We start from the raw sequence: 9,340 nt of genomic DNA on the forward strand, positions 1-9,340 counted from the left end.
AAAACTCCCAATTAGATAGACATCCCTCTAGTCATCTAAATGATCACGTGATCCATATCAACTAAACCATGTCCGATCATCACGTGAGATGGAGTAGTTTTCAATGGTGAACATCTGTATGTTGATCATATCTACTATATGATTCATGTTCGACCTTTCGGTCTCAGTGTTCCAAGGCCATATCTGCATATGCTAGGCTCGTCAAGTTTAACCTGAGTATTCTGCATGTGCAAACTGGCTTGCACCCATTGTATGTGAACGTAGAGCTTATCACACCCGATCATCACGTGGTGTCTCGGCACGACGAACTGTCTTAACGGTGCATACTCAGGGAGAACACTTATACCTAGAAATTTAGTGAGGGATCATCTTATAATTCTACCGTCGTACTAAGCAAAATAAGATGCATAAAAGATAAACATCACATGCACTCAAAATATGTGACATGATATGGCCATCATCATCTTGTGCCTTTGATCTCCATCTCCAAAGCACCGTCATGATCTCCATCGTCACCGGCTTGACACCTTGATCTCCATCGTAGTGTCGTTGTCATGTCGCCAAATATTGCTTCTACAACTATCGCTACCGCATAGTGATAAAGTAAAGCAATTACATGGCGATTGCATTTCATACAATAAAGCGACAACCATAAGGCTCCTGCCAGTTGCCGATAACTTTTATAAAACATATCAACTCATACAATAACTTATATCACATCATGTCTTGACCATATCACATCACAACATGCCCTGCAAAAACAAGTTAGACGTCCTCTACTTTGTTGTTGCAAGTTTTACGTGGCTGCTACGGGCTTCTAGCAAGAACCGTTGTCGGTGTCAAAACCGGCGGATCTCGGGTAGGGGGTCCCGAACTGTGCGTCTAAGGCGGATGGTAATAGGAGGCAGGGGACACGATGTTTACCCAGGTTCGGGCCCTCTCTATGGAGGTAATACCCTACTTCCTGCTTGATTGATCTTGATGATATGAGTAGTACAAGAGTTGATCTACCACGAGATCGTAGAGGCTAAACCCTAGAAGCTAGCCTATGGTATGATTGTTGTTATCCTACGGACTAAACCCTCCGGTTTATATAGACACCGGAGGGGGATAGGGTTACACAGAGTCGGTTACAATGGGAGGAGATCTACATATCCATATCGCCAAGCTTGCCTCCCACGCCAAGGAGAGTCCCATCCGGACATGAGACGAAGTCTTCAATCTTGTATCTTCATAATCCAATAGTCCAGCCAAAGGATATAGTCTGGCTGCCCGGACACCCCCTAATCCAGGACTCCCTCAGTAGCCCCTGAACCAGGCTTCCATGATGATGAGTCCGGCGCGTAGATTGTCTTCGGCATTGCAAGGCGGGTTATTCTCCGAATACTCCATAGAAGATCTTGAACACAAGGACAGTGTCCGGCTCTGCAAAACAAGTTCCACATACCACCGTAGAGAGAATAATATTTCCGCAAATCCGACCTGCTGACATATTTGATATCATGACATCATACCATGGCCCGGTTATTATCGAGCCATTTTTCTCAACCAGCCTTGGCGCATATCGCGAGGCGGTTTCCTTGGCACGTCTTGTCGAAGCAGAGATCGTGTCCCCTTATCACGTGATTCTCATCAATACGGGCGTGGGTAACCCAACCGCGCCATCAATCGCGGCGCTTGGGGAATAGGCGAGTTAACCAGGCTAGTGGGAGGCGTACAGTTTCGTCCGCCTTTATAAAGGGATAAGGGTTCACCTTTTTTCACCCACGCCTTCTTCTTCCTCGCTCATCCATTCTCGCACACTCGAGCTCCAACACTCAAGTTCGCACCTTTTCTCCTCATACCGCCCCAACCATGTCCGGAGTGGGAGGAAAGTGGATGAAATCCTCCGTCACGGAGGAGGACATCGAAAAGCTGCAGGGGGCCGGATACTTGGCTGCAAATATCGTGCATCGGCTGCCCGACGAGGGGCGGATCGTCCCTACCCCGGAACCTTACGAGAGGGTAGTTTTTCTCACCCACTTCATCCGTGGACTGGGGTTCCCCCTCCACCCGTTCGTCCGCAGCCTCATGTTCTACTACGGGCTGGACTTCCACGATCTGGCCCCGAACTTCATCCTCAACATCTCAGCGTTTATCGTCGTGTGCGAGGCCTTCCTCCATGTCCAGCCCCACTTCAGCCTGTGGCTGAAGACCTTCAATGTTAAGCCGAAGGTTGTAGGCGTCCAGCAAGTGAAATGCGGAGGTTCCATGGTGGGCAAAATGCCCAACGTTACATGGCTCGAGGGCTCCTATGTGGAGACCATAAAGGGGTGGCAATCGGGGTGGTTCTACATCACCGAGCCGCGCGACACCAACTAGGTGGCGGCCCCCGAGTTTCGATCTAGAATCCCCATGCGGCTCACCTCCTAGAAAGACAAGGGCCTGTCCTGGGGCTCACCGATAGAGCTGACCGGACTCCAGAAATGTATCCGGAACATGATAAGCAAGAAACTTAAGCTTGTCAACGTGGTCTAGGTCATGCTCTTCCGCCGGATCCTCCCGTGTCAACAACGGGCGTTCAATTTATGGGAGTTCGACCCGGCCCAGCACCAGACCCTGCGCGAGCTTTTTGACACGATGCACAAGGACGTCCGGAGGTTGCAATTCAAGGGCGCCGAGGTCCCCTCTTCCCTTACCGAGGACCGCGGACTTAGCGCGAAGCGCCCTGCGAATCCGGTAAGTTTTTTACACCTTATAGGGTTTTTACTTTCCCTGGCTTGATCATGTGCGGGATCTGAGCTCCCATGCCTTTGACAGGACTGGGAGGAGAGAGCGGAGCAAATCGACTGCCCGGTCCCCTGCCCGAAGATCCAATCGACGCTCTTCTCACGAAGATGCTGACTCCAGCGCCTTATGAGGTGCCGGAGAAGAAGGCCGCGGGGACTCGAAAGAGCTCCCGCCGTCACGTGATATCGGACTCATCGTCCGATAACTCCGAGACGCACTCCTCTCGTGAAGACAAGGAGGAGGAAGATGAAGATTCTCCCCCTCCAGTCGGGGGAGACAAGAAAAGGAAGGCCGCCCCACCCGGGGAGGCCGGAGTGTCCAAGAAGGGAAGGACTCTCCTTCTGGACTACTCCACGACCGCCGCTCACAGCGGCGATGAGTGGTTGACTAGGGACAAGCCGCTGACGAAGTCGTAAGTATTCGGATACCAGAGTAATTCATGGTATGTTGTTTACTACACTGCTTCTCCTTATGCCGAATATTATTATGCAGTCCACCTCAAGCCCGCATCGACGTATCCTCGTCGGACGGTTCTTTGGACCCGTCGGCTATGAGTAGCGGTTTGCTTCCGACCGCCTCCACCCCTCGCCCTACGGACAACATCGAGGTGTTGTCTCAAAGGGCACCAAGTCGAGGGGAGGTAGTCTTGGAGGCGCCTAAAGGCGACATTCCGGACCCTGGGCGCAAAGGGAGCAAGACCCCCATGCTGACCCACAAGTATAGGGGATCTATCGTAGTCCATTCGATAACTAAGAGTGTCGAACCCAACGAGGAGCAGAAGGAAATGATAAGCGGTTTTCAGCAAGGTATTCTCTGCAAGTACTGAAATAAGTGGTAACAGATAGTTTTGTGATAAGATAAATTGTAACGAGCAACAAGTAACAAAAGCAAATAAAGTGCAGCAAGGTGGCCCAATCCTTTTTGTAGCAAAGGACAAGCCTGGACAAACTCTTATAATAGGAAAAGCGCTCCCGAGGACACATGGGAATATCGTCAAGCTAGTTTTCATCACGTTCATATGATTCGCGTTCGGTACTTTGATAATTTGATATGTGGGTGGACCGGTGCTTGGGTGCTGTTCTTACTTGAACAAGCATCCCACTTATGATTAACCTCTATTGCAAGCATCCGCAACTACAACAAAAGTATTAAGGTAAACCTAACCATAGCATGAAACATATGGATCCAAATCAGCCCCTTACGAAGCAACGCATAAACTAGGGTTTAAGCTTCTGTCACTCTAGCAACCCATCATCTACTTATTGCTTCCCAATGCCTTCCTCTAGGCCCAAATAATGGTGAAGTGTTATGTAGTCGACGTTCACATAACACCACTAGAGGCTAGACAACATACATCTCATCAAAATATCGAACGAATACCAAATTCACATGACTACTAATAGCAAGAGTTCTCCCTTGTCCTCAGGAACAAACGTAACTACTCACAAAGCATATTCATGTTCATAATCAGAGGGGTATTAATATGCATAAAGGATCTGAACATATGATCTTCCACCAAATAAACCAACTAGCATCAACTACAAGGAGTAATCAACACTACTAGCAACCTACTAGTACCAATCCCGGACTTCGAGACAAGAATTGGAAAGAAGAGATGAACTAGGGTTTTGAGAGGAGATGGTGCTGGTGAAGATGTTGATGGAGATTGCCCTCTCCCGATGAGAGGAGCATTGGTGATGATGATGGCGATGATTTCCCCCTCCCGGAGGGAAGTATCCCCGGCAGAACAGCTCTGCCAGAGCCCTAGATTGGTTCCGCCTCGTGGCGGTGGAATCTCGTCCCGAAAGGTTGCTTCTTGTTTTTTCCTCGAAGAAAGACTTCATATATCAGAAGATGAGCATCGGAGGGCACCAGGGGGCCCACGAGGTAGGGGGGGCCCCACCCTCGTGGACAGGTTGTGGGCCCCCTGGTCTTCATCTTTGGCAAGGATTTTTTATTATTTATTATCAGATATTCCGTGGAGTTTCAGGACTTTTGGAGTTGCGCGGAATAGGTCTTTAATATTTGCTCCTTTTCCAGCCCAGAATTCCAGCTGCCGGCATTCTCCCTCCTTATGTAAACCTTGTAAAATAAGAGAGAATAACCATAAGTATTGTGACATAATGTGAAGTAACAGCCCATAATGCAATAAATATCGATATAAAAGCATGATGCAAAATGGACGTATCAACTCCCCCAAGCTTAGACCTCGCTTGTCCTCAAGCGAAAGCCGATAACAATAAATATGTCCCCATGTTTAGAGGTAGAGGCGTCGATAAAAATAAAATACGAACATGAAGGAATCATGATTATTCTTATAACAACGACATATATAGATATTGTCATATGATTACTTATGTTCAAGTGATGATCTATTCACAATGCAAAAGTATGAATCAGAAACCTTATTGAGAACCAACAAACCATAACCTTAGTCATTGAAGCAATTGCAATTTATCATAACATGGGAAAGAGTCTATGTCAGAGCTCAAACGCAAGTCCATATACTCAACTATCATCTAGTCCTTCATAATTGCTAACACTCACGCAATACTTGTGGTTATGAAGTTTTAATCGGACACAGAGAAAGATAGGGGCTTATAGTTTTGCTCCACAACCTTTTACCTCAAGGGTAATGTCAACAATAATAACTCATGCTCCCCTACATCCAATTAGATATATATATATATATATATATATCGGGTTCTTTCCAACATGCTGGGCTTGCCAAAGGATAAAATGAAAAAGGAAAGGTGAAGATCACCGTGACACTTGCATAAGGTAGAAGATAATAATAAAAGATAGGCCCTTCGCAGAGGGAAGCAGAGGTTGCCATGTGCTTTTATGGTTGGATGCACAAAATCTCGATGCGAAAGAATATCACTTTATATTGCCCCTTGTGATATGAACCTTTATTATGCAGTCCGTCGCTTTTATTACTTCCACATCACAAGATCGTGTAAAGCTTATTTCTCCCACACCAATCAATCATCCATATATAGAGCAATTTTTATTGCTTTGCACCAATGACAACTTACTTGAAGGATCTTGCTCAATCCATAGTTAGATATGGTGGACTCTCATGGCAAAACTGGTTTAAGGGTATTTGGAAGCACAAGTAGTATTTCTATTTGGTGCTGAGAATTTGGCTAGCAAGAGGGGGAAAGACAAGCTCAACATGTTAGAGGTTCCGTGACAACATACTTTATCTCAGATATAAGAAAACATAACTCATCACGTTGTCTTCCTTGTCCAACATAAACTCTTTAGCATGTCATATTTTAATGAGTGTTCCCAATCATAAAAGATGTCAATGATAATATATCTATATGTGAAACCTCTCTTTCCTTATTACTTCCTATTAATTGCAACGATGACCAAAGCTATGTCTGCCAACTCCCAACAACTTTTAATCATCATACCCTTTCTATGTGAAGTCATTACTCTCAATAAGATCAATATGAACTTTTGTTTCTTTTTATTCTTTTTCTTCTTTTCTTTTATTCACTCAAGATCATGGCAAAATAATCAAGCCCTTGACTCAACACTAATCTTTATTATATATATAGCTCACGGACTCGATTACAAAGAGAGATCATAAAGCAAAACTCAAAACTAGATCATGCCATAAACTTTATTCTACTAGATCAAGATACTACTAATAGGATCGAACTAAGAAAACGGTAAAGATAGGAGTGTGATTGTGATACGATACTGGGGCACCTCCCCCAAGCTTGGCAGTTGCCAAGGGGAGTGCCCATACCCATGTGGTTATGTCTCCTTTGTTGGTGAAGAAGGTTGTGGCGGTGATGGATAGTCGCACATAGAGCATAAGAGGTCCTCCAGCTTGCGGATAATGCCCTTGAGTGAAACAATATGCTCCTTCAACAAAATATTTTCACGTGTGAGATACTTGTTCTGTATACGAGCTAACTCAATCATCTTGAAAGCTTCAATCTCAGTTGGGGTAAGAAGATTATGATCAAGTCGAAGGATGTCTTCTGCTGCCGGAGCTTGATTCTCTGTGGCCTTCTTGATCCCTTCATCCTTGTTGATCTCCATGGGTTCTTCCCTCTTCAGCTCTATCTTCATTAGCCAAGCATCTTTGTCACCGTTGTTGGAGGAGGGGGACGACATGATGCGTGGCCTTGACAACCCTGATAGAGAACAACCCAAAACAAGAACAGAGGATATTTGCGTGATACAGGAGTCAAAACCTTCGGGAGTATATATAATGAATTTTTACCGACCAAAATACGTATCGTGCAAGAAAAGGGAGTCCGGAAGGCACACGAGGTGCTCACGAGGTAGGGGGCGCGCCCTCCACCCTCGTGGGGCCCTCGTGTCCTTCCCGGACTGCTACTTATTTTTCTATTTTTCTAAATATTCCATAATGGAGAAATATTGCCTTAAAAATTGTTTTGGAGTCGGTTTACTTACCGTACCACATACCTATGCCTTTTCGGAGTCTGAAACGTTCTGGAAAGTCTCTCTTATGTACTCCTCCAGGGTTATGGTTTCAATAATATTGGTTTCAACATTTATAGGATTACCTGAGATATAATGTTTAATTCTTTGACCGTTTACCACCTTCAGATTTGTACCTTCGAAGTTGTTGATTTTTATGGCATCGGAACGATAGACCTCCTCGATAACGTAGGGGCCTTGCCATTTAGAGAGAAGTTTTCCTGCAAAAAATCTTAAACGAGAGTTCTATAGCAATACATAATCACCTATATTAAACTCACGCTTTTGTATCCTTTTGTCATGCCATCTTTTAACTTTTTCTTTAAACAACTTGGCATTTTCGTAAGCTTGGGTTCTCCATTCATCAAGTGAGCTAATATCAAATAACCTCTTCTCATCGGCAAGTTTGAAATCATAATTGAGCTCTTTAATAGCCCAATATGCCTTATGTTCTAGTTCGAGAGGTAAGTGACATGCTTTTCCATATACCATTTCATACGGAGACATACCCATAGGATTTTTATATGCAGTTATATATGCCCATAATGCATCATCAAGTTTCTTAGACCAATTCTTTCTAGAACTATTGACAGTCTTTTGCAAAATTAATTTGAGCTCTCTATTACTCAATTCTACTTGACCACTAGACTGTGGGTGATAAGGAGATGCAATTCTATGATTAACATCATACTTAGCAAGCATTTTACGGAAAGCACCATGAATAAAGTGTGAACCACCATCACTCATTAAATATCTAGGGACTCCAAACCTCAGGAAAATAACTTCCTTAAGCATTTTAATAGAGGTGTTATGATTAGCACCACTAGTTGGAATAGCTTCTACCCACTTAGTAACATAATCAACAACAACTAAAATATGTGTGTATCCATTAGAGGCAGGAAAAGGTCCCATATAATCAAAGCCCCAAACATCAAATGGTTCAATAACAAGTGAATAATTCATAGGCATTTCTTGACGTCTAATATTACCAATTCTTTGACATTCATCACATGACAAGACAAACTTACGGGCATCTTTGAAGAGAGTAGGCTAATAAAAACCGGATTGCAATACCTTATGTGCAGTTCTATCTCCCGCGTGGTGTCCTCCATAAGCTTCGGAGTGCCATTTGCGTAGGATCTGTTCCTGTTCATGCTCAGGTACACAACGTCTAATAACACCATCTACTCCTTCTTTATAAAGATGTGGGTCATCCCAAAAGTAATGTCTCAAATCATAGAAGAACTTTTTCTTTTGTTGGCATGTGAAGTTAGGTGGTATAAATTTAGCAACAATATAATTAGCATAATCAGCATACCAAGGAGTACTACGAGAAGTACTTATAACATTTAATTGCTCATCAGGAAAGCTATCATCAATAGGTAGTGGGTCATCAAGAACATTCTCTAACCTAGATAAGTTGTCTGCAACGGGGTTCTCGGCTCCTTTTCTATCAACAATATGCAAATCAAATTCTTGTAGGAGGAGAACCCATCTAATAAGTCTAGGTTTAGCATCTTTATTTTCCATAAGATATTTAATAGCAGCATGATCAGTGTGAATAGTTACTTTAGGATCAACAATATAATGTCTGAACTTATCACAAGCAAATACAACTGCCAAGAGTTCTTTTTCAGTAGTAGCATAATTTCCTTGAGCATTGTCTAGAGTCTTACTAGCATAATGGATAACATTTAATTTCTTATCAACTCTTTGCCCTAGAACAACACCTACAGCATAATCACTAGCATCACACATAATTTCAAAAGGTAAATTCCCATCAGGTGGCTGAACAACAGGTGCAGAGATCAATGCATTCTTAAGTATTTCAAATGCTTCTACACAATCATCATCAAAAACAAATGGTATATCTTTTTGTCATAAATTAGTCAGAGGCCGAGAAATTTTTGAGAAGTCCTTAATGAACCTCCTATAAAATCCGGCGTGACCAAGGAAACTCCTTATACCTTTGATGTCCTTGGGACATGGCATCTTTTCAATAGCATCAACCTTGGCTTTATCAACTTCAATACCTCTTTCAGAAACTTTATGCCCCAAGACAATACCTTCATTAACCATAAAGTGGCACCTTTCCCAATTCAAG

This window comes from Triticum urartu, chromosome 3, assembly GCF_003073215.2.
Source record: "Triticum urartu cultivar G1812 chromosome 3, Tu2.1, whole genome shotgun sequence".
Lineage (NCBI taxonomy): Eukaryota > Viridiplantae > Streptophyta > Magnoliopsida > Poales > Poaceae > Triticum > Triticum urartu.